At 38.9% G+C, this 27,016-nt stretch overlaps 1 protein-coding gene across 18 annotated transcripts in view; it reads right to left on the bottom strand.

The window, feature by feature from the left end:
• Positions 1-27,016, bottom strand: part of BBX (BBX high mobility group box domain containing) — a 258,518-nt gene that overhangs the window by 201,670 nt on the left and 29,832 nt on the right. Inside the window, exon 3 of one of the 18 annotated variants that reach the window (XM_070508702.1) lies at positions 18,880-18,962. The exons of the other annotated variants lie outside the window; for them this stretch is intronic. The gene's annotated coding sequence lies outside the window, so the exon portion shown is untranslated. The remainder of the gene's footprint in view (positions 1-18,879; positions 18,963-27,016) is intronic. 18 annotated transcript variants of the gene reach the window in all.

Raw genomic sequence — 27,016 nt, 5'->3', positions numbered from 1 at the left:
GAAGGAGGGAGAAAGGGACAATTAGTTTCACATACTAAATGATAACTTTGATTCTAAAAGATGTATTAAAACTAAAGAAAAAAATAGTATCGTCTCAATAATTCGATCAGACGTTAAAAACCAACTGCAAAATTAGTTGAACTTCAGAAGAACCAATAATAGTAGAGATACTACATATAATTTCAAGTACAATTTATTCCGAAGACTGAAATGACTGGCACTTTTAAAAGAAACAAAACAGCCCTATAGAAAATAGTTCCAGAAGTCAAGACTGAAGACTATTCTGCAGAATCATTAATCCACTCGGGCTCAGCAGAAATCAGGTCAGAATGTAGAAAACCACGAACATATTGGAATAAATATTTCTTCAACGTGAATTACTATTTTAAAACGACTCTTAATGACTCAATTTGCTCTTACGGATAAATGAAGCATTGATTACTTGAAAAATGCAGCAGCCTGTGCTACTGGTAATGAGGTGTTGATCACTCACGCTCTCTGTTCCTCACTCACCTAAGCAGTTGAGTAGCTGATCTGTGAAGTCCTTTCTAACCCTTTGGAAAGTCTGAAGTTACACAAGAAACCTAACACGGGAACATCCCAGTTCACCGGAAAGTCCGCTTCTGACTCTTTTAACTAGTCAAAATGCAAAAGATGATAAGCCTAAAAAACATTAAAAGTAGTCTGAATAGCCAAGATTCATTTTTATTAATACCCAATAAGTCCTGTAAGTTTAGGGCAGGCCTTTAAACTTTACTTTGATCACTGCTACAATACGCTTCATTATCTAGTAGCAAATCATCTAACTAGGCTGCTCACAGCCTTGAGAAGAATCAAAAAGCAAACAGGATTTTAAAAACACGGAATAGGAAAAAAGATTAAAGCACAGATCCTTCTTTAAAGAACAGCAATGTAGAGCATTTATCAGGAAGCAGAGAGCACAGTACACCTCCAAAGCTCACACCGACGTCATTCTATTAATCCTAACAGCAATAATGATGATTTTGAATGATGAGAAAAAAGTAAAATTATGTTTGTTAAAATTCTATTTAGCAAGGCAGGAAAATATATCATTATGGAAAAGTTTAAAATTTAAACTTAAATTTTAAAAAAGTTTAAAAAAGCAGAAGGTTCTAAAAACTTAAGCTCCCAAGCATTATACTTTATGATACATTATAGTGCCAGCAATAAAACACTAGCACAGGAAGTACTCCCTTATTTGTATACCAGCAGTTTGAAGGTGGAAAATACTAGTAAGACAATAAGATTTATACTAATAATATTAAAGTAGTCCCCTCCTATCTGCGATTTCAGTTACCCCCAGTCAATCACAGTCCAAAGATAGGAAGTGGAAAATTTCAGAAATAAACAATTCATAAGTTTTAAATTGCGCGCCGTTCTGAGTAGCGTGAAGAAATCGCGCACCTTCCTGCCCCGTCCTGCCCTGTCCTGCCCCGGAGGTGACTCAGCCCTTTGTCCAGCAGATCCATGCTGTACACGCCATCTGCCCCTTAGTCACTTAGTAGCATCTCGATTATCAGATCAACTGTGGAGGTATCACGGTGGTTATGTTCAAGTCACCCTTATTTTACTTAACAACAGCCCCAAAGCGCAAGAGTAGAGATGCTGGCAATTCAGATATGCCAAAGAGAAGGCGTAAAGTGCTTCCTTTAAGTGAAAAGGTGAGAGTTCTCAATTTTATAAGGAAAGAAAAAAGATCGTATGCTGAGGTTGCTAAGATTGACAGTAACTTTTATTACAGTATCTTGTTATAATTGTTCTATTTTATTATTAGTTATTGTTATAATCATTTACTGTACCTAATTTATAAATTAAACTTTATCATAGGTCTGTATGTATAGGAAAAAAAAGAGTATATATATGGTTCAGCACTATCCGAGGTTTCAGGCATCCACTGGGGCTGTGGGAACGAATCCCCCTGGGATCATGTGCGACTACTGCACTGGCAAGACACTAGCAAGCCAACAACTGTCCTCCACTCATGATTAAACACAAACAAGAAAATAAAGAAATAACAGGGAGAAAGGTCTCTCCTTTGTTAAAATTTATGTCTGGAAGCTGTCTTAAAATTAGTATTAATTGTTTGGCATTCAGCTGGTTTTAAAGATGGCTACTTAACTGGCAGACTAAGACATTTTCAATCACAAAGACATAACTTCATTGCTTTTGTAAAAAGAAAAAAAATCAGGAGCCAGCCTGGTGCCATAGTGGTTAAGTTCACACTCTCCACTTTGACAGCCACAGGTTTGTGGGTTCGGATCACAGGCATGGACCTACATGCGACTCGTCAAGCCATGCTGTGGCAGCGTCCCATGTGCAAGGTGGAGGAAGATTGGCACCCATGTTAGCTCAGGGACAATCTTCTTCATCAAAAAAAAACAAACTTAAAAAAAATCTTAGTTTTATAAACATTGTCTGGATACTGGGATATAAAACACATGGGTGAAGGTGGTCAAGAGGTACAAACTTCCAGGAAGAAAAAAAACAAAAACAGAAAAAAGCTGTGTTAAAAAAAAGCTTCCATGTATGTCATATGTGTGCTGAGGATTCTTAAGGTAAAAAGTGCACAAATTTTTGCCAAATGTTTCCAAAAGCATCCAGCAATTTTGCAAAATATTTGCTGTCTCTACAATGTATTTAATAAATACTTCTACCAGGTTAATGAGAATATTTTATTAAACAGAAAGTTTGCCAAAATATCTGACACCCTAACAAGCTACGAAGAAATTGTTTCTGCCGAAATCTTTGAAATAAAGTTTTTTTAAAGTTAGAGATTCCTTTTTTCTAAAAGAAATATTTTGCCTCACATCTATACTTTCTGTACTAATGTAAACATTATAAAATAAACATTCTTTTATACATATGCCACTACAGATGGAGTAATACTGTATACAAATTGATAGAACCTCAATTTTAATAGTAGTAATAACGACACAGCATAATTCTTTTCTAAAAGATATCAGACAACTGCTCCTTAAAGGACATAGTACATGATTACCAATTAGATTTAATAAGTTCTAGAAATTCTGCCCTGCTGCTGATAAACTGTATTCTTTATGTTTAACTCAAATTTAAGTTTTTTGAATCACAAATTCCCCTTTGTAAAGTAAAAGAAACAGCCAAGTCAAGGATGTGAAATAGCAAGGATGTATGCAATGTATAAAAACCGAGCACCACCCGCTCATGCCCACAGAAGAGACCAATTAGCAAACCACTAATTATAATTTGGCATATAATTCCATTCTCAAAGCTACTTTTTAAAACTCTCTGCTTAATTCCACAATTATCACCTGTCTAGTTTGTGAAAACACTGTTAGGCCCTGCAAGATGGCAGAGTAAAGAAAACATGGTCCCTTCACTTCAGACTTATTAGGAGGAAGGCACAAATAAAGGATCGCCGAGGGCACTCCCAAGTTCAGGAATGCTCAGAGCCTGGCCTGATCACCAGCCAGGGAAGGCTATTAACTTTCCTAGGATGCCGGGGAAAGGTCTTAAATTTCTCTTTTATCCACCCCAGACTTCCAAACTTAAGTGAGATTACTCAATAAGTGAAAGTATGATTAAAGATATTTTAAGGCAAAACTAGCAGCTTCTTTAAAAAATTAGAAGCTGGATTTAAATTTGCTCCTAGTTAAATATAGGTTGTTCTTTAAGCAAAACTCATTCAAGAATTCACTTATGAATAACAGCTTAAGAAGTTAACTTCAAAGGAGGTATCAGGTAGACTTTAGGTGTTCCATATTTAAGCGTTTATTTGCATAATTACAGAAGACTAAAATAGGAAATTTAGTATCTCTTATTAAAAATATTGACCATTTAACATTTTAAAATCATAGGATATTTTTTTCCTGATAGCACACCTATATATCAATCATGTTTTTGGTAAATACTTAACTAGTAAGAATTCAACTAAAGTTTAGTGTGACTGACATGAAAAGACACTGTGCCTTTACTAACTGAATCCCACAGAGAAATCTTACTTTTGAGTCTTCAGTAAAATAAAACAAAGTTAATACCATATATTATCACACGAACGTGCTAGTATAAGGTAACAATTTGAACATTCAAAGAAATAGCAAGGATGACAATGTTGAAGGAAGATAGTGGGAATAATGAGAAGAAGAAAATTAACAACAAAAATCCTTTGGATTTAAGATTTATCTTCTGTCCAAAATGCTACCACAACAGAAGCAATGTCTTCAAAAATCAGACAAACAACCAACATAAACTCCTGGTAAACTATTTTTTCATTTTAAAAAAAGCATGATGCATAGTCTATTTTATTACATTAATCTTTAATAATTTCCCATATCTGAAATTAGACTCTGTAACTGATGTCAAGTGATTACAATGAACTGGACCCAATTAACTGCCTATATAATGTTATAAGTAACTCAAATTTTACGTAAAAGATTATTGGCTTTTTAAAGTCTGCTGCCGTGACTTAAAATGAGTTTCTCAAGTACAATCGAACGCTACATGGGGGGAAAAATCCACCGCATAAACATAAGATTCTATTATTATAATTAACAAAAATACCCCAGAACTTGCCAACTCATGTTCTTAAAACGAGATTTAAAAATTAGTTCTATAGAAAATGATAGTAAAACTAAAAGATAATCCATCCACCACAGGTACTTTCTTAAATGTCGCCACAGGCTGCTGAGAACACAAGCAGAGAACGAAGACAGAGACGCAAAGTGGGATACAGCTTGACATCCGACTTAAAGCAGGCTGGGGAAAACAAACTATATAAACTGTGAGGATTAAACTCCTTTAATTTCTTCTCTCTGGTCATAAAAGAGACACCCTCAACATAGGTTAAGTGTCTCCATTGAAAAAGGCATAAAGCAATCTGCTGGGAGGGGAGGGGCTGCGGAGCATCCATCAACATTTGTTTGAAAAGACCTGCCAGGCTCTCAGGAGTTACACTTAAATAATGTGGCCCTTCCAGACAGGACAATAAGGAGACAGATTAGACCCTTCAAGCGGTGATTCATCCTTGGACACACGGCGAGCGGGATCCACTATAAAGCCTGGATCCTGCCTGTTTGCTTAAGCGTCGGGGCAGCTCTTTCTGTGGCCCTGGAACTGACCAGTGGGAGCCAGGCCCCTGCAGCCCCAGCACAGGTTACTGCTGGAGGTTGCAGATGGCGGTAAGACCGACCCTCACACAGCAGCACCCCCTTTGCTCCTCTCCTCTAGCCGAGGACAACTCCCAGGGCGAGATCCCCGTCTTCGCCTCCTCACCCCTTTACAAGACCCATCCTCTGACTTCGATTTTGAGAAAAACTCTTAAACATAAGCAGTGGAATGAAACAACGAAAAGCAGATTTTAAAAGAAAACTAGCTACCTCAACAGCTCAAAAGGGACCCCCGTGTGACAGTGAGAAGAGGGCGCGTGCATTCTGCAGGGCAACTCTTGCCAGCACTGCCACCCTCCTCGGGTTTCTCCCGGGGCCACAAACTGGACGACCCCCGCGCCCTCCAGGGCTGGAGGACAAACGCAGAGGGTCCTTCACGGCCTAGAGAATTACTGTGTCAGTTACAAAATCCGGGGGTGACCAGTATTTACACCACCACCTAATATCTCAAAGCCTCAAGATGAAGGCAGGCCATCAGGTAGCTGCCTCCTGCAAGCAGCTTCCTCCACTTTTCCAAATCTGCCATTCTGATGCATTTCACTGGACGGGGAAGATGTCGCAAGCAGGGGACCAGCCCACACACCCTCCGCGCCCGGGGCAGGCGGGATTCTTCTCATTGCTGGCGGGGAAGCTGCGCGCGGCTGCGCCGGGGGAGGCGGCTCCGGGAGCGCAGGGGCTGCGCTGCGCCCTCCCTCCTGCAGATGGAGGCAGGCAGAGGGCGGCCGGGCTGGAGCCTCTGCTCCCGGAGCAGACGCACCGACGGACGGGAAACGAGGCCCCAGCCCCGTGCCTCCGGGCAAGGAGACAGGAGGCAGCCACGCAGGTGCTGTCCTCGCAATACTGTAAAATTCTAAGCTGGCCACCAACCAGTACGGGGGATTTCTGCACGCACAGAACCTGATGAGAAATCGGTTTCCGATAACTTTACCCATTGACAAATGTTTAAACTCCACCCTCTCTTCCAGGATCAAGTGTGTCCCCCCCCCCACCGGCTGGAAGGCAGTGGGGTAAAATGTCCTCTCCTGAATGAATTGATATTCAAGTTGCTTTCCCTCTGTAGCTGCTCGCTGTTGCCTGGAAACAGGAACCCTTCCCACCTCCGTGCTTCCTGACGACTCCCCGTCTCCCTCTCTCAGTGCAGGGAAGGTACCTGGCCATGCTTCTAGATACTGTTTATCCTAAAGAAGGGCTGATTCTTTTAGCTAGAGCAACGGCAGAAATGCTGCCATTCAACTGTTTAGGGAGAACATCCACAGCCAAAGAAATTAGTACGGAAAACTTGAATTACTTAGGCAGGACAACCACCGCCTGCCCTAGAAGCATTTAAAAATGGTACATGTTAAACACAAATTTATTAAAAATAAATGTGTCAAATAAAAACAAAACTTAACCCTACTACTTTGCCTCACTGATTTTCTTTGAAAACCCTACTGTCTTGGGGTAAGGGAGAACACCATCTCTTTAATAGCCCCCTACCGCTTGAACCATCACAGTCACCTTGGTGCCCCCTTAACTTCAACAGCCACATCACAGCAGGTGCTAAGCCCTTACGGAGTCTAGTTATGCACTCTTCACTCGCTCCATCTTTCCTGTCCCTTCCTTTTGCTACCACTGAACTTTAGGTATGAATTAACTTTCATTTAAGATTATTGCAGCAACAAGAGCTACTGTTATTATTACCAATTCTTTAGAGAATACCATGTGCCAAGCACAGAAGCCAACTACATATTTTATCTCACTGTTCCTTTCAAGAGCCAACGAAGGAGGTACCAATATTATCCCACCTTAAAGACGGGGAAGCAGATTTAGAGAGTTGAAGTAAACCACCCAAAGTCATACACACTTAAAGCGAACGCCTACAATTCCTCTCCTAGGAAGACAGAAGCAGAACATCTTTATCTTCCAATCCTTCCTTCTATTCCTACTAATTTTTCTCTCTGGAAATGTTGTTTTGATAAACTTAAAACCAAAGATGTGCATTTACTTCTTTGCTAGGTGAATCACATTGTGATTCACACACAATCACACACTGTGATTACACCAACGGTACCACACACTGGTCCACCCTCAACCTTCAGAGAAAAACAGGTGTGTTAGGGATCCTTTTCAGGATTTTAATTAATGGGATTTACAGCAACAAATTTTACGTGCCCTTCACAGATGCAGTAAAAAATAAATTTCTTATTGTGATTTAATGTTTATAAAGGGCTTTGGGGGGAAAAAAAAGTCATAAAAGAAGTTTTGGTGGGTCCCTCGTAGCCAAAGACACCAGACCCTAACGCTAAAACAAACTTCACCAGGTAAAAATAACTACCCAGACAGAGAGATCAGCCCTCGGAACACCGGCTTGGACCTAAAGAAGACCGAATGTCAGAAAGGAGATTTGCATCACAAATTTATTCAGCTTATAATTTGTCCTATTAACTATCCTTGTAGATAGTTCTATAAATCCTTTTAAATTTTGGCTTTCATATGCATGAAATATACAGACAAGCTTAATGACACTTTAGATCAACAAAAAAAGACCTCTAAAGTAAAAATGAAAACTGGAAACTGCCCCAAAGTTAGTGAACCTGTAGGTAAATAAATTAAAATTATAATCTGTTACTGAGAATTTCCAGATAACATATTCTCTGATTTTAAAGTCAGTTATTCATTCAAGAAAATATAGGTAGTGTTTTGATTCTTAAACATATTGAAGAAATCAAGTTTGTTCCAACATAATCATAAAATTGCCATTTAACTCTAAGCAAACACCACAGGCAGGACTAGGCTCCAACTGCAGCATTACGTTTACCAGCCACCTCAACTTCAGCATATCCCTCATGCTGCTTGAGCCTCAGTTTCCCCACATTTGCAAAAATAACAATGGCAACCCTGACTCTACCAATATGTTGTTCTGAAAATCAAATAAGAATATGGATGCATTCTAACAATATAAAATTCTTTTTTCTGAACTATATATTCCTTGGCTCTCATCTTTTTTTTTTGAGGAAGACTGGCCCTGAGCTAACATCCGTGCCCATCTTCCTCTACTTTATGTGTGGGACACCCACCACAGCATGGCTTGTCAAGCGGTGCCATGTCCACACTGGGATCCGAACTGGCGAACCCCGGGCCGCCAAAGTGGAACATTCACACTTAATGGCTGGGCCACCAGGCCAGACCCTCTCATCATATTTTAAATAGCCAAACATACAAGAAAGACTTGAAGTCAGCACTCCTGTGATTTCTGGCATCCATGCTTCATTTATCTACATTTAGAAAACTTGCTTTTTCGTTTTTATTAAAACTCTAGAGATGCTATGTTACTCAAAGACTACATGCCTAGTAAAATTACTTAAATTTGACATAATTACCCAGTGAAATTAGTACAATGACCAGTACTGCGTCAGCAATTATTAAAGATATGATTTTTACTTAGGAAATTTTCAGCCCTGAAAATTTTATTTATCGAAAGCCAAAACCAAAAACCTAAAAGAAATGGGTGGATGATGGGTGTTTCAATAAAAATTAGTACTTTAACACAACCCTGTACGTTACTTCTTCAGACTCTAGGTATTCATTCTCATCAGACAGTCAGTGTGGGCAAAAACTGAAGTGAGCTGGTAGGTTTTTTGGGATTTTTCCCCCCAAAATGAAACCTATCCCACGTACTATAAAATATAGTCCAAAAGTACCTTATTCACCAGAAAAGTGATATAATCAAGCAAACCCTGGATAATCAAACTTGTCCATGAATACTGGCAACAGAATGAGAGAACGTCAAATATACTTTCTAAATGTAGTATGGCTCATGACTTGATGCATAACTCAACAGTCCACACCTTCATAAAGTGGGGAGGGAGGGGACAGGAAAAGAGAAAGATAACTGAGGCTTTCACTATTTTAAACTGAAATTATATAATCAGACAATTAAAGAGGAGAGAAAATTGTTTACAAGAAACTTTATCACGAAGTTCACTGAAACAAAAATGTTTTTAGGCCTAGATTATCTTGGTTTTGCCACTAAAGTTTATATGGCTAGAAACAGTGTTTACCTGCCAGCTTCTTTGTGGGTTTATATAATTTTCTGGTTCTAATACACCTTTCATTTATCCATCTCTATTTTTAAGTCTGAGAACAATTCTACTAGCCAGTGGTCAAATGCTCGGGTGTTAAAACCTAACCAGCCATCTAAAACAGCAACTATGATAGCACCTCACTAACCCAGAAGGCACACTTGAGTTGCCTTACACTGCCCTCTACAGCCGTGAGTCATTCCTCCCGCAAAGGCAGTCTGTATTTTTGTAATGTGGAAAGCCAACACAGAACAAGGGGTCAAGATATTCTTCGGCATTGGGTTTCATCTCTAAACCACACTAATAATGGTGACTTGAGAACTGTTGTTTTTAAATATTGTTACATACCTTTTACCCATTTTTATTCATTAAGCTCCCAATAAGGAATTTGCTTTATTTCTTTTTTTACTTCTTTTTTGTTTTTTTGGACGATTAGTCCTGAGCTAACAACTGCTGCCAATCCTCCTCTTTTTGCTGAGGAAGACTGGCCCTGAGCTAACACCTGTGCCCATCTTCCTCTACTTTATATGTGGGACGCCTGCCACAGCATGGCTTGCCAAGTGGTGTGTAGGTCCACACCTGGGATCCGAACTGGGGAACCCCAGGCCGTGGGAGCAGAATGTGCGAACTTAACTGCTGCGCCACCAGGCCAGCCCCAAATTTGCTTTATTTCATTTCAATAAATTATCGAGTGCTTATTATTATGCATGACACTGTGCTAGGTGTTAGGAGCACCAAAATTCATAAGACATCATCCTTTATCCTTCATAATTTCCAAAGAGTAGCCTTAAGTATAACAGATAATAATTTAAAATATATGTACTTAAAATTACATTTCTTAAAAGATCAATCTAAAGCTGCTATATTGCAAAGAGTGAACGGAGCGGCCCCAGAGGTGAGTGGTTAAGTTGGCACACTCCACCTTGGCACCCTGGGGTTCACTGGTTCAGATCCTGGGTGCTGACCTACACACCACTCCTCAAGCCATGCTGTAGCGGCATCCCACACAGAAGAGCTAGAATGACCCACAATTAGGATATACAACTCTGCACTGGGGCTTTGGGGAAAGAAAAAAAAAGAGCAAGACGGGCAACAGATGTTAGGTCAGGGCCAATCTTCCTTACCACAAAGCATACCTTAAAAAAAAAAAAAAAAAGAAGAAGAATGAAATAACCTCTCCTCAAATAGAATTTAACACAATGTTGTCTTGAACTAAGAGAACGCTGAGTTTGAATCTGGGGTCCTCTATTAGCTGTGTGATCCTGGATAAGTTACTTAACCTGTCTGGATCTCAATTTTCTCATTTACAAAATGGAAATGTTTATAATTCTCACCACCAATTTGGGGGAAGAATAAGTGATATAATCCTCGAAACCATATTGCCTTATCATAGGGCATGTCCAATAAATGACAGCTATTAAATTATTTTTATTGCCCATGTAGATTTTCCAAACCAAAGGTAGAGACACATGGTCTGAAATAATGTTAGTGTACTTAGTGAAGACAATGAGAGAAAAGATTTTAAATACCAAAACTGTATTTTCTCTAAAATCTACTGAAAATATTAAGAACACTGTAACTATTTTAATCCACAGGTTCACATTTAAAGCCTATATAATATTTTCACAAACATTTTATTTATTTGTACCTGAAGAAATTTGAGTTTATACAAAGAAAAACCAGATGATTTGACTAAATCTTCAAGGACAATACTTTGTAATCTCCGTTAAACATAACTTACTTGATTCTTCTCTTGTTGTTTAGATTTAATCTACGTTCATATTAAAGAATCATAATTGTGAAATGCTGGAAAACAGCTCCATTAAAGTAGGTTAATTATTGTGAAAATGATCTTATTCCAATAAAAAAGGTTTAGGATTGAATGTCATATTTTCATTGTCTTTACTTGTTTAATCTGTTTATTACTAAATTGGGCTAACATTAAAAATGAGTATACGAGTTGCAAATTTACTTAAAATTCTTACATAAGCCAGAAAACACATGTATCGGTGCACTGGTAGTAAGCTAAAGGCACTGACTTCTTTAGAAGACAAACTTAACCAAGAGGTGGTTCATTTAACATCATCACTTAATACAATTTTTTCTTGTTGTTTTATATTCTTTAAAATGGGCCTCTTTATATAATAGGAATAAATCAGTACATTTCCAGAAAAAGATTAGCTTTTCAACTCATACTTCAATAGATGGAATATTTTATTTGAATGGTTGATAATTTAAATGCTACTTTTTAAAATCAACTTGTTTATACATTTGTATACTAAACATTGAAACGATTATACCATATTGATGGTAATTTTTATCTTTTTAAAAAGAATTTACAAACATACTAATGATCAGAAGGTTATGAAGAAAGGAGGTAACATGTTGAGAGTTTACTCATAATTATAAAACATTTAGATATAAAGACTACCTAACATGCAATTACTTCTAACACACGACAATCTCCAATCCATTTCAGGCATTTTTGGTTTCTCTGAGGAATAACAATCCCAGTAAAACAGCTCTGTGATAGGCATAGATTGTCTCAAGACTATGTATTAAATGAGTTTGCTCTTATTTAAGAAATAGATGATTGTCGCAAGTGCTTTCGATAAGAATTTTTGAGAACTAAAAAAAGCGATCATCTGAATATTGCAGTTCCGAAAAGTTCAGGAGACACAGAGTTTCAGGAAGTTTCAGAAACGGTGACCACACACAGGAGTTCTGTTCAAGAATAACTGGACCTTGGGGCTGGCCGGGTGGCGCAGTGGTTAAGTGCACACGTTCCACTTCTTGATGGCCGGGGGTTGGCTGGTTCAGATCCCGGGTGCCAACATGGCACCGCTTGGCACACCATGCTGTGGTAGGCGTCGCACATATAAAGTAGAGGAAGATGGGCACAGATGTCAACTCAGGGCCAGTCTTCCTCAGCAAAAAAGAGGAGGACTGGCAGTAGTTAGCTCAGGGCTAATCTTCCTCAAAAAAAAAAAAAAAAAAAGAATAACTAGACCATGCTAAGTACTTAAAGAAGGTAATGTACTTTCTGAGTAATATTTTCAGTCTCTTAGTCTAGCATAATATAATTTCCCGCAACCTTTATTTACCCTTTCATATTACATGTTGTTAAATGATTTCTTCACAAAGTAAGTACATTATCCTTACAGAAAGAGTAAATGCCCTGCATGGCCAATGGTAAGCAGCAGAAAATCTGCATCAATGCTTATCTAGCTCAACAAATGAAACCCAACCAGTGGAATAAGTGACACACACAGGCACGTGCACGCGCACACAAACACACACACACAAAGGGACCAAACACTGAGCAGAAAAAAAGGATAAAAAAGAAATTACCCCAAATAAGAAACACAGTCAAGAGTAGGCCAAACACACCTTTCTTGAAAGTACCATTTCCTTGATAAGTTTGAGAAGCCAATAGGAGAACCAGTGGTCAAAGATTTGCTTCTGCAATGAAAGTCAACAACTAGAGCAACACGATCAGTTGCTTTCAAGGGAATAAAACATCGAGAAACCATCGAGGATATTTTCTCAGGGTGGTTGTAAAAGAATTGCTGAATTAAATAAGATAACACTAGTGAGTAAAATAACCATTACAGTCCCTGGCATATAGTGTCTAATAAGTTAGCTAATACTATCACGATTATGGAATGTCATCCCTACAACAGAGCAAAGTGGCATTTTTATCACAATTTTGCTAGAAAATTGAAGCTTCAACAAAGGCATCAAGTGACCAGCTATAACATAGTTGAGCAGTGGAGAAACAAGATCTGCACACAGGTCTGTGTGACTGCTGGAATCTATATGCTCATATCAGACATACATTTTACGTGGACTTCAAAATAATCTGGATGCATAGAAAAAGAACCCTGAATCCTGGAAACTTTGGAAAACTTGGAAATGAACAATGTATTTACTGAACTAACAAAGACTGAATGGTAGGACACCACTGAAGAATGATCCACTCAGCTCGAACCTGGGCCAAAGACTTCTCCAGAATGCAAAAGACAGGGAGAAGGAAATAAAAGGTAAAAATAAGAAAAGTTACAAGACACAGAGACACAGAGGACAGAGCTCGTTTCTATCCATCTACTAGCAATTCCAAGAGGTGAGAACAGAGAGGGTAGACGAGAGGCAGTATCTGAAGGTGGTGTATTTGAGAATTTGACATAATTGAAGAACATGATTCCAAAGGCATGAAGCCTCACATTGAAAGGAGACACTGAGGGGAACTTGGGATAAATTAAAAACAAAAACACTTAGCATACCAACGAGAAATTCTGAGTAACAAGGATAAACCAAAACTCTTCAAAACTTCCAGAAAAATGAGAAAAGATTATCCACAAAAGAGACACCAAAGTTCCACTTTTCGCAATAATCTAAGGGGAAATTTGTGTTGGTCAACCGAAGGGGCTGGAGACACAGAATGAGGGAAAACAAGAGCCAGCTCAAGTTCTTCTTTTGTTTAGAGAGAAGCTATAGATGCCCAAACCTCCAGCTACTGTTAGAAAAACATGTGTGAATATGTATGTGAAAAATATATTGGGGAGTAGAGGATTTGGAGGAAGGCCAAACGGCACAAACTTCCAGTTATAAGAGAAATAAGTCCTGGGGCTGGAATGTACAGCATGGTGACTATAGTTAATACTATTGTATGGTATATTTGAAAGGTGCTAAGAAAGTAAATCCTAAAAGTTCTCATTACAAGAAAAAAATTTTTTTTTCTTTTTTCTGTGTCTATGAGATAAGGGATGTCATCTAAACCCACTATGTAATCCTTTCACAATATATGTAAGTCAAGCCATTGCGTTGTACACCTTACACTTATAGAGTGCTGTATGTCAACTGTATTTCAATAAAACCAAAAGAAAAAGTAAATGAAGAAATAAAAGTAACCACAAATTAGGAAAAGAGTGTATGCTATCCAAACCAGCAAAGAAAATAAAGAATAAAACAGAAAATGTGATCATTCCAACAAAAGTCAGGAAAGTGGAAATGAAGAGACGGTAATATAAAAAAAATTAGCAGCTATAAGTCACAATAAAAATAAACACACCTAATCGGAGATATGCTCAGGCTAAATTGAAAAACACAAAGTAAAAGCTAGCTATGTCCACATCCATAAAAGACACACCTACAACAACATGACACACCAAGGTTTCAAACTCAAGGGTGTGAAACATGGAAAGAGAAAGCACAGACAACAACAGTGACAACAGACAAAACAGAAATCAAGGAGAAAACCATTAAAAGGGGTAAAGAAATATTTACATTGCCAAAAAGAATAACCTTCCAAGGGCGAATAAGTCACTGATTCTTATACATTTAACAACATAATTTTCAAATATGTAACAAAAAAATTCAAATAGAAATTGGCAAATCACAATCACACTGACAGACTTTAAAATACCTCTCAGAAAATAACAGGTAAATTAAAAGGAAAATAAGTAACGTTATAAAGGAAAGGAATAACAACATTAAAATTAATCTAATAGATATAATATTAACCTAACAGACATAAATATGTAGCACTCTGGACTCCACATAAAAAGAAACCACATTCTGGGGCAGGCCCGGTGGCACAGTGGTTAAGTTCACCCACTTCAGTTCAGTGGATTAGGGTTCCCGGGTTCGGATCCCAGGCAAGGACCGACACACTGCTCATCAAGCCACGCTGTGGCAGTGTCCCATGATACACAAGATAGAGGAAGACTGGCACGTATGTTAGCTCAGGGACAATCTTCCTCAAGCAAAAAGAGGAAGACTAAGGATGTTAGCTCAGGGACAATCTTCCTCAAGCAAAAAGAGGAAGACTAGCAAAGGATGTTAACTAAGGGCCAATCTTCCTCATCAAAAGAAAGAAAGAAAGAAAGAAATCACGTTCTTTTCAAAGATGTGAAATGTTCAAAGACCGGTCATATAGCAGACAACAAAGGAAATATTTATTAACAAATTCCTAAATATTGCTGCTACCTGCAGGCCACATTCACTAACCTAAATACAATAATAACATAAGGAATCAATAATAAAAAGATAGCCAAAAAAGTATTTAACTAGGAATTTTAAACCATATTTCCAAGTAATACATTGGTTAAATATTAAGTCAATGTGCAATTTTTTAAATAGTTCAAACTGATAATGACCACTTCATAGATTAAACCTGTAAGATATCATCCAAATGGTACTCATAGGAAATAGTGCAAATGACATTTTAAAGGATAAAAGTTTGAAAATAGGTAAATTATTTCCAAACAAGCACTAGGGAAAAAAATAACCCAGAATTAATTAAGAGAAAAGAATTTAAAAAGACATAAAGAAAACATGAGACAAAGAAAAGATTAAGCATTAGAAGAGATCATTAAGAACAACTTTATAACAAAAGCTTTAGAGCATATACAAAATGGATAGTTTCCTACCACAATACCAAAACTGACCAAAGGACAAGCAGAAAATCCAACAACATTAACCAAAGTAAAAAAACTAAGCACTTGTCAAAGATCTCCACCCTCAAGAAAGGCACCGGCCTGAGGCAGTTTTACAGGAGTTCCAGTAAACAGTCAGAAGAAACAGTTCTCGCCTAAAGCGCACTGTTCCATAGCAAAGAAACACACGAGAAACCATGTCAGCTGAGGCTCACCAAACCCCGTGTTAGAACCAGGTAAGAATAGCAAAGAAAACAAAAATTATTGTCCAATCTCACTTCAACGCACATATAGAATTCTTAAGTAAAACTTCAAAATACAATAAGAGCATGAAAAGAGTAACATCAAGGGGCCAGCCTGGTGGCCGAGTGGTTAAGTTCGCATGCTCTACTTCAGTGGCCCAGGGTTTCACTGGTTTGGATCCTGGGCACGGATGAGGCACTGCTCATCAAGCCATGCTGAGGTGGCATCCCACATACACAACTAGAAGGACCCACAACCAAAACTATACAACTATGTACTGGGGGGCTTTGGGGAGAAAAAGGAAAAATAAAAAAATCTTTAAAAAAAAAAAAGAGTAACATCAAGTAGAGTCTATCTCAGAAATGTGAGGATGATCGGCATCTAAAAAGCTATCATGCCATTCACTGCACTGACGGAGTGAAGGATGACAACAAGAAGGCAGGTCAACAAGTATTTTCCCACATATTCATGATAAAAATTTCTTAGCTGAGAACAGGAGAGAATTTCCTTAACCTGATAAAGAGGATCTAGGATAAGCACAGAGAAAACATCATCCACAGTAGCGAAATAAATATTAGATGCATTAAACTACGTAAAAATATATACAAGAAAGGACACACACCAGCCCTAGGAGTAATCAACATTACACCAGAGGCAGTGGTCAATCCATTAACCAGAGGCAAAAGCAAAAAGAAAGAAGAAAAATAGAAAAAGTGAAAGATTGGACAAGGTGACACAACTATCATTAGTTATGTATGATTTGATTTTCTGTAAGAAAATACCCAAGAGAATCTACTGACAAACTAGTAAAAGAGGTATTACAAAGCTATATAATTCAATCTATTATTTCCACAGAAATAGAAAAATACTTCAATAGAACACAGTATGTAAGTTCAAAAATCGACCCAAAAACATCTGTATATGATAAAAGTATTTCAAATGAGAGAAAGCACACACTAGTCCACGGGCGAGGCTGGAACAACTAGGTGCCCCTTTGTGTTGGGGGGGAAGGAGCTGGGGAGGTAAAAAGATTCATCTGTACCTCACAATATTAACAATAAATTGCAGGTAGATTTTTTTAAAAGGCTTAAGAAAATCAAATGGATACACGTATAAGAGAATATACAGAAATATATTAATGACAATGGGGTAGGAAAAGATTTCTTAAATAAAGCACAAAAAGAAAAGATAAGAACGAAAGATTGATAAAGTTGACTACGTAAAAACTATCAACATCCCCACCAGAAATGACATTATAAACAGTTAAAAATAAACTCTGAGAAATATTTGTCATACACATTAATATATATATTAGACAGAGGAATAATATATAGACTACAAACGTAAAGCTCATTCAAAGAAAAATAGAAAGGAAAGCCCAGCAGTGAAATGGGCAAAGGATATATAAGCAAGGAATTTGAAGGGGAAAAAAATTGGCTAATAAACAGATGAAAGTATGCTCAATTTCACAGAAAAATTCATATTAAAGATATTTTTCACACATCAGTTTGATAATAAGATTTGTAAAGGTGTAGGAAAACAGCAACTATGCCCCACATTTTTCTGTGAAGGCACATACACCTAAGTAAATGCATAGAGAGCGTTCTAAAGATACCTCTCACTGATAAAGTTGCTTGCAGAGTTGGTGGGGTGGCTGGCAAAACATTCAGATTGGGAATGAAAGTCAAAGGAAATTTATCCTTGGGGCCAGCCCAGTGGCATAGTAGTTAAGTTTGCACACTCTGCTTCAGCAGCCCAGGGTTCACAGGTTCGGATCCCAGGTACAGAGGTAGCACCACCTGTCAAGCCATGCTGTGGTGGCGTCCCACATAAAATAGAGGAAGACTGGCACAGATGTTAGCTCAGAGCCAATCTTGCTCACCAAAAGAAAAAAGGAAATTTATCCTTATCTTTTGTTCATCCTGCACTCATTCGCAAACATTTACTGAGCGTTTACTATGTGCCAGACCCTGTTATAAGCACTGGACATGTGGAGCAATGACAGACAGAAAGCCCTGTTCCCAGAAAGCTTCCTTTCCAGAGGGAGGGGCAGGCTCCGAACACGTAAGCCAGCAAATAATTAAAGTACCTTTCATTTTAAATTAAAATAACTTTAGAAATTAGTAATTACTAGGAAAAACAAAACAGAAGTATACTTATTCTGGCATGTATTGGTCTTTGACCAAAAAACATGCATTCACGCATTACCTGTGAAATAGAAACACTAACTTTTGAAACTATAAAATTTTATTTTCTCTATGATAGTTTACATTTAGGGAATTTATACATATAACAATATTTAATCTTCTGAAATGCCTGGATAAAAATTCCTAAAAGGCCAAATTCAGCAATGACTGACCAGAAAACAGGGGTTTAATGGAAGAAATGCAGTGTTGGTGATGAGACACTGGTACGTCCAGGTGGCACTAGGTTGAGGGTAGCGCCTCGGGTCTGCTCCTGAGATGGGGCGAATAGCCACACTGAGATCCAGGAGGGGGTGAGCAAGCTACACGGGTCTGGAGAAAAGGCAAGGAAGGGCCCCTGAGGCCACACGCAGGCCCTAACTGGGCAAAGGAGACTGACTGAAGAGGTCCCTCCATTAACAACCTCCACTCCTCCCTCTCGTCCCGCGACAGCCTTGCCCTGAACTCCTTCCATCCAACAGGGAGGAGAAGCTGTGGAGCACAGGCTGCAGGGCTGACAGACTCCTAACCAAAGAACCTCCCGTGTGTGGTCAGTCCGACCACCTGCAGGCTTCCAGGTCAAAAACAGACGACAGTTGGTCTACTTCCTAAACCATTGCACAACACCGCACACAAAAATTTCTCCCCTGTTTTGGAGGGAAAAGAAAGACCTCTGGCTGCCACAGTCTTGTGGCTCATTTGGCAAAAGATAACCTCAAATACTGTACTTAGCAAGTTATATTCTATTTGATAAAAATATTCTGTAGAAGGCTGAAGCCTGTTAACTCACTTCTTTTCAGGCTGCCTGCAGTCACCTCAGCAGAAATAATGTGAATAGTACTTCCTGGTTTGGAACTTTTCTCTATTTTCATTCTAAAATTTCAAGTGTAAAAACACAGATTTACCAGTCTGGTTAAACAAGAAGCAGTTTCCAAAATTAAAAACACTCCTTCACTTTTTAATTTATCATTAATAGCTCTTAAAAAGACACAAGTATATTTTTACATATTATTTAATTTGTTAAAAGCTCTATTCCATTCAGTTAACCTGTCAAGAATAAATGAATTAAACAAAATGTGATATTCAAAAATTATTTTTAACTACTTACATAGGACAACTACCAACATATTAAAAAATAGCCCATTTAATAATGCTGCATTTGTCTAAAGCAACGACAGACTCAGGAACTATTATTCTTTTAAGACACTCGTGTTCACATCTGCCTACTATAGAACACATGTTCAAGGCATGAAAATTTGAGGCAAGGAAAACTTCCCTTAAAACAAGTGTTTATTTGAACATACAATTTCAGAACCAAATCAACAAGTGTTTTACGGGTTCTCATTCATAAGGGATCACATGTGTGTTTATTTGAATGTAATCTCATTGAAATAAACACAGCTGCGTTTATTTCAACGTGTGAGAATCCAGATCTACACACGTTTGTGCAAGAACGAATCATGAAGCCATGACTTAGTGCATGGAAATGTGACTGGGAAATGGCACACAGCACAATCCTATTTTTCAAACACATCCCTGAAAATTAAACCTATAGCTAAAAGATATTTCAGGAAAAGGTACAATTCAATATATCTCACAACACACTCAAGAACATCAATATCAATCTACACCGCCAAGTATTAAAAGTGTTTCCTTTATATTTCTCTTGAAAAAAAACAAAGAAAAATGCAAAGAATGATAAATAACAAATATGCATGAACCTACCACCAAAATTTAACATTGTGTAGTTATAGACTTCAGACCTTTTTAAAAAAACACACAAAACAATGTAAATAAAATTGACATCCTCCATTTTTCTCTCCCTGGTCCCATTCATCTTCATCCCTTCCTCCTCAGAAGTGGACGCAGTCATGAATTCGAGCTGAACAATGTACAGCATTGTTTTGGGTGTTTTCTAAAACATACATGGAAGATAATTATTCTGCGATTTGCTTTCTGTCCATCAACATTGTTTTTGAGATTGATGCATATTAATTCACTTCATTCATTTTAACTGGTTCGTATTTATTCCATCACGTGAATATACCGTAACGTATCTGCTTCCCGACTGGTGGTCAATTATACTGTTTCCAGCCTTCTCTGTTACAAAACAATTCTGCCATTAACGTCCCTGTACACGTGCCCCTGTGCAGATGTTTGTTTCTCTAGGGTATAACTAAGTGTAGAATTGCTATACTTCTCAACTTTTGCTAGATATTGACAAACTGCTCCCCTAAGTGGTTGTTTCAAACGTACTTTGATGTGGAATGGGTTCTACATAAGCAGGACAATCGGTCCCAAGCATAGCGTTCAAGCAACCGGCTTCCAAAATGGCAAAATTTCATTTATTCCATACCTTACAACACCTAAAAGATCCAGACCATGCCGAGTTTCACGTTCTTGCCTGATCCGCTTAGGTTAGTTAGCACAGAGGTCATTCTCCCCCTAGCAGACACATCTGATTGTCACGACCAGGGGAACGGGACTAGCGGCCAGAAATGGGAGGCCAGGGACGCCTCACTTGCCCCATGTTACCTTCTGAAGGAGAGAGTTCCACCTCACTTGCTCTGGCATAAATTCACTTTCACTTCTTGGCCAAGTATATATTCCAGGAACTTTTGGCCTATGAAAGCATTCTTTAGAAAATACTCAGCAGTGACCTCAAGGGGAAGTGTTTTCTGACATCACAACCAGCCGGACTCAGCTCCGAGGAGAACGACCTATAACACACAAGGCCATCCTCCGGCCCCACTGACCAGAGCATTTACAAGATCTCTTTCTGAAGTAACTGACTACACATACCTAAACTGAAACAACTGGAAATACAACTAAATCTGAGTTTCAGGGCTTATCAGAAAGAAATCTCTCTTACTTCCTAGTTGACTTGACTCAGTACGTTGGCTGACATTTTGGCTTTTTCTTTTATTTACAAATCTAAGGCACAGCAAGGGCAAGAAAGAAAGATTTTAAGGCAAGCTATATAATCACCTTTTTGGGAAAAAAAGACAAGAGATAAAAGGTCAACACGCTGCCTAGGAAGAGCTGAAAAGACACAGGTTTGCTTTCACCTGCCCGAGGTTTTTTTTTTTTTTTTCTTTTTTCCCCTGTATCTTTGCTACCCTGAGTTAGAAAGCATCAAGGGGTCTAACTTTCTCTCAATTTAATATACAAAATGTAACTTCTTTGTTCATTCGGAGGCCACACAAGTCAATGGATAGAAAAACTGAACAAGAAGTTAAGAGACCAAGAATTTTAATCCTAATTGACACTGACCCTCTTTTATTAGTGCCATGCTTGGCAATTTTATTACCAGCCCTTGTGGCTTTCAATAACTGCCTCTGCAATGAAGTCTTTTACAAGTACATATCCATCCCTGAGTTTTAGCTCAGCATTTCCAGCTGCTTGCTTGACATCGCCACACAGGATGCCCCTGACGGAATTCCACCCTCCGGAATGTGAACTGCACTTTGCACACTCTCAAACACCCTCCACTGCGGAAGCTCGTCCACGTGTGAAAGGACCAGCATCCTCTCAGGCAGGCAGTTTCTTCAAGGACTTGCTCGCGTTTATTCCAACTCGCGTAGTGCTCCTTCTGTCGTATCTTTTCTATCCATTTCTCCTTTTCCAGTTTAACTGCCACGGCCAAGAGCAGGTCCTACTTTATCCTGTACACTGATTGCTTCCAGACTTGTCCCCCTTCTGCTTATCCCATTTCTCCTCCTAAAATTCATCCCACACATACGTCATCAAATTAATCTTTCTAAAGTAGAGTACTGACTACATCACTTCCCAGATTAAAAATCTTCACTTGCCTGGCATTGAAGGGCATCCACGACCTGGCCTCAGACCAATGTTGAACGACTTTTCTCCCAGAACTCTTCAATAAGCCAAATCGCACCCAAACAGAATAATCAGCTTTCTGTACGCAAATTCACAGCTGCATGCCGCTATACCTTTTCTCGAGCTCTGCCTTCCACCTAGAAAGCCTCTCTCAGAAATTTTTACATGTCCAGACCTCATCCTACTTCAAGACAAAATCAAACGACACCCTTTTCGTAAGAGCTTCTCTTTTCACCAGTCAGAAGCAACTCCCTCCTCTAAATTGTCTAATGTTTATTTCTGTCCATGTCGTTATTGCTATCAGTGTTCTGACCACAGGAGACAGTACAGCTCATAGTTAGGACATTAGACTCTGGAGCCAGCATGCCTGAGTTCAAATCCCATTACCAGCTGTGGGACTGTGAGCTAGTTACTAACTACCTTGCACCTCAGTAGAGTGGATGCTGGGACGGGCCCCCAGATCCCCATTAGGCCGGCATACCATACACTGTCCAGTCGCTGGGAGTGTGGGATGCTAACGGCACACAGCTGCACAAGAGCTACCTTTTCCAGAGAATCTAGGAAATTACACCCCTCCCTCACTGTCTGTCCCCCAGGACAGTCCCCCACAGCCAATGCCGGACAGATCAAAGTATCAAAGTGGTCCTCTTCTCAATGGCAACTCTGTGGTGCCATTCATACTCCAGAACTCCATCAAGGATCCTGCTGAGGCTAGATTTTTAGCAAAACCCACAGGTTTACCTGGCTTCTTCCTCTACCCAAGTGGTTCTCAAATTTTGGTATCAATCAGAATCACCTGGAAGACTAGTTAAACCACGGGGTGCTGCCCAACTCCTCTGAGGTTCTGATTCAGGGTTCCTGAGAATACATATTTCTAATACATCAGGCGATGCTGACACTGCTAGCCCAGGGACCACTGCCCTCCCCATCCTGCTTCCCTCCCTTGCTCAGATTCCTCCTGAGCCCTCTTTCAATAAATCATTTGCACAAGAACCTGCATCTCAGGCGCTGCTTCCAGGAAACCTGACCTAAGACACACAGCTTCTTAATGTACAAAATGGGTATACTATTAATTAACTCATGATTATTGAGGAGATAACATCAGATAATACATGCAATAGGCTTAGAAAAGTATCTAGTACATAAAAGCTCTTAATAAGTATTAGTTACCATCAGCAGCTCCCCTAACATTACTCAACATTCCTTGAGCACAGGGGTCCATCCCTTATCTAACTCTGTATCTCCTGTATGTACCTAACCCCAACACCTACAGTTGAAATCAACCTAGTGGGCTGAACATATTGTGCACTGCACTAGACACAATAACTGAAACTTGGTCTCTACTGAAAGGGAGCTTTAATATCTGCTCTTTGAAAGAATCTGGAAGAAAACAGAGGTGCGCTCAGTCACAGATGCAGGCAAAGTTCAAGAAAGAATTCAAGAAATGGGAATAAAAAGCTGGGAGTGGGTCATGAATAGGATTCCTGGAGGAAGACTCCTGCAAAGGAAAGTGTCAACTAAGATGCTAAAGGAACTAAGTGGTAGATGACATACATATGAATAAGGCCTTACTATAAAATAGATGACCAGCAAAAACAATCAATCTGTAATTTCCTGATCCTAGATCTATTGGCTTGACTTGATAAACAGCAATTAAAGCAGTAAAAATTTTTTGGTGTTTAGGTGAACAATGGGCATTAATCAACTTCTCCAGCTAATGTTAGACTTCATCTAAAGAAAGCACAGCTATCTTGATGAAGCCCACACTTAGCAAGATGGAATAATCATACCACGTCTACTGCCACTACCCCTGGGGAATATATAGGGTGGTATAACAAGTAGAAGCCACAAAACTAAAAAGGTAAATACTCTCAGGGCAGCAACTGTCCTGATGGAAAATAATTTCAAACACAACTTCTATATTCAAACATGTAGGTATATTCTTGAGAGGTGTGTGGATTGCATTAGCGCATGCTTTCGTCAGTACACACCAAACTCTGTATTTAAGATCTATGCATCTCACCATACATCAATCCTACCTTAATTACAAAAAAAAAAAAAGAAAAGAGGTATATATTATGGAATAGAATATAATATTCAAATGGATTTTTAAGATAAAGTATTCTAGAAACTTCAGTGAATCTGAGCTTCTGGCAGCACAATTTGGCCTACGACCCCTGACTTCCTAAGAATCTGAATTCACTTTCTTCTGTCATTCAGATACTTTATCAAAAAATGTGCGAGTCAGAACACTAAGAAAACCCAAGATCCCTCTGACTCTGGCTTCTAGGTTTATTTAAGAGAGAGCTTCAGAATCTAGCCAAAGAATGCTTGGTTCTTTAAAGTGTTCCAAGATCTTCACTGGCTATTTTATATAAACTAAGACTTCTCTGGAAATTTAAGAGGATGACCTGGTAAGATTACCACTTAAGACTGGTCTGTATCTTAAAGCACATTTCCTAAAGCAACCTCTTCAAAGGAAATACCAGAAAATCACCACAACCACAGCAGCCCCAGTGGGACAGCAGACTGGTTCTGTTAATTAGAGGAATAACTGCAGAAAGTTACCAGATACCTGTAAAGCTCTTCAACACCCAGCATTTACATGTAATATTCCCCTACAGGGAGAAGGGCTCTGAAAGTCTGCTCAGCAAAATGGCCTGGCTCACGGCCAGCGTCTAAAACAGCATCTAATCCAAAAAAATAAAATAAAATATACATCCCTCAAATTATGAATCTAATAGGAGCCATTTTATACGTAATAATAAGCACATAAACCTATTCAACAAACATCTGGTGAATCAGAGTTGAATAGGTAGTGGATTATATTAACCAATCATTTTCTAAAATGGAAAGCAAAGTCCTAGTATCTTGGAGGAACTTGGCAGGATAGCAACAAAGAGTGATATAATATCAGAGCACGAGAACAACAGAGCTGAGCAGGCCCTGAGCCATTGAGGCCATACTCAACGTGACAGTAGAGACAAGGGCCTGTTGTAGAAGGGCAAGGCTTTCTCTCCTGACATCAGCCTCACAAGATTATAGACAAACTCACAAACCTCCCAGTTGCTATAATGCCCCATTATTTCTCTAACATAAATTTATTTAAATTATATTTTTGCAGAAATGTATATTTTCTTTTTATCTTCTCTGGGGACAACAGTTTACTATAACATTTCTGTGCTAATGTTCAAAATAGTCATACATTGGGGTGAGCAGGGTCGGGGGTAATTTGTCCAGAAATTTTTAGGACTACAAGAAATTACTACTCATTCAAATTCACAAGAATTTGGCAGAACAATTCTCTGCTGGCTTTATCCATGATTTCACAGGCTTAAACCAGAGATGCTCTCAGCGTTCAAAAGGAGCACCTCTCTCAATGGCAGTTCCCCATCCTAGCAGTGTCTCGGATGCCCTTCCTTGGGGCTTCTTTAACTTGCATCTTTCTAACCTAGAGATGCATACTGTATTTCTGGAAGACAAAGATTGTGTTCTTAAACACAAGTGGGATAGTATTTCTGGTTCCATTTCTGCTTTTCGATGAATAATTTTTTTTGTTGGACTTTTACGATCAAAGCAGTGATGTGATCACAGCAGTCGAGATCTTCTTTAAAAAGTGAACAAGCACTCTCCAAGCTGTTCCCGGGGTCTCTAATGAAGAACTCGACTTGTGTGGATTATTTTGACCTTTGTATGTCACTTTCCCTTTGCTAAAGTCCCCTGGGAAATCTATCAATTCCTCTGTGAGCTGGGTACACCTAAAACCCCCAACCAAAGAGCCAACACAAGAAAAGTATCCCAACCGTACTCTACCATTGGGTCAAATCATCTTATTCTCACGCCCTCCTACTCAAAACTAGTCTACATGCAAGTAGAGAGTAAGACAAGGGTGGGAAATGGAGCAATGAACCTCAAACAGGAGGCTTTGGTCTAGCAGAAACAAATACTCTGGAAAGAAAGTAGAAACAAATTTTTTTTTTAAAGGATGAATTTCCATGTTTATCAAGCCATTCTCAGTCATTTGTCTGGATTTATTTCTTGCCAAAAGTATTCTTTACGTAGTAGAGAGGTTCAGACAATATGGAAAAGGCAAAAAATGATGCTGTTATAGTAACTATGGATAAAAAGACCTCAGGATAGCCCCATCAGCAGATTCAATATTACTTCTGCATTGTCTTCCCATAGATTCACTTCCATACCACCTTCTTTTCTTAAAACTCAAGGTTTTAAAGAGAAAAAAATTACTGTTAGCAAGTTTAAAGTATTTTACAATCCATAAGATATACCCATACTTCCAGAGTCACTTGTGGTAACTCCTTATCTGGAGCATTAAAAAAAAAAATCACAAAGCAAACCTAAAGCATCACCATCTTCCTGAAATAACACAGCCCACCATCGTGAGAAATCTAGAAATTAAGTGTTTTGGAATTGAAGATTTAATGAAACAAGAGAGAATAAATAATTAAAAGAATTAATAAAATATGCCTATGTTAAGCTGAGTAACACGTCTTCTGCTTAAAATTAATATTATGCTTAACAAAGAAGTGAAATGATATCAGTCTATTCATAACAAAACCTCTTTGGGGACCAGGTCATTTATGATAGACTCACTTTATACACAGAAAATGTGAGAGGAAAAGATCAACTTATTTTCCACAAATAGCCAGAAAAGGGTTTAAAAATTAAGAATGAATAATATCCAAATCTATAATCAACAGACCCTCACCACTATCTGCTTTGTTCCTGGATCTCAGCTTCAAGCCCGCATCTCATCCACTTCCCCCTCTCCACATGCCCATCTGGGACCCGACCAGCATCTGCCCATATCAGAATCACCTGCAGGACTCGTGAAAAGCACAGGTCCTCAGATCCTCCTCCGAAGACGCTGACTTGCTCAGGAGCAGACCAGGGAGGCAGCAGCAGCTTCACCTCAAGGCCTCATTTATTTCCCTCCATCCGCCCTTTCACTCGAGTGTCTGACGCAGTGTCTTTCAGTGGCTCTCTGGGGCTCCCCTGCTGGCTGTTGTCTTCTTGTCCTCACTTCAACTCCTAAAATGCACCTCTTCTCTGTAAGCCCCAAAATCTCT

Source organism: Equus asinus, chromosome 5 (assembly GCF_041296235.1).
Source record: "Equus asinus isolate D_3611 breed Donkey chromosome 5, EquAss-T2T_v2, whole genome shotgun sequence".
Lineage (NCBI taxonomy): Eukaryota > Metazoa > Chordata > Mammalia > Perissodactyla > Equidae > Equus > Equus asinus.
This window is presented reverse-complemented; position numbering and strand designations above follow the sequence as displayed.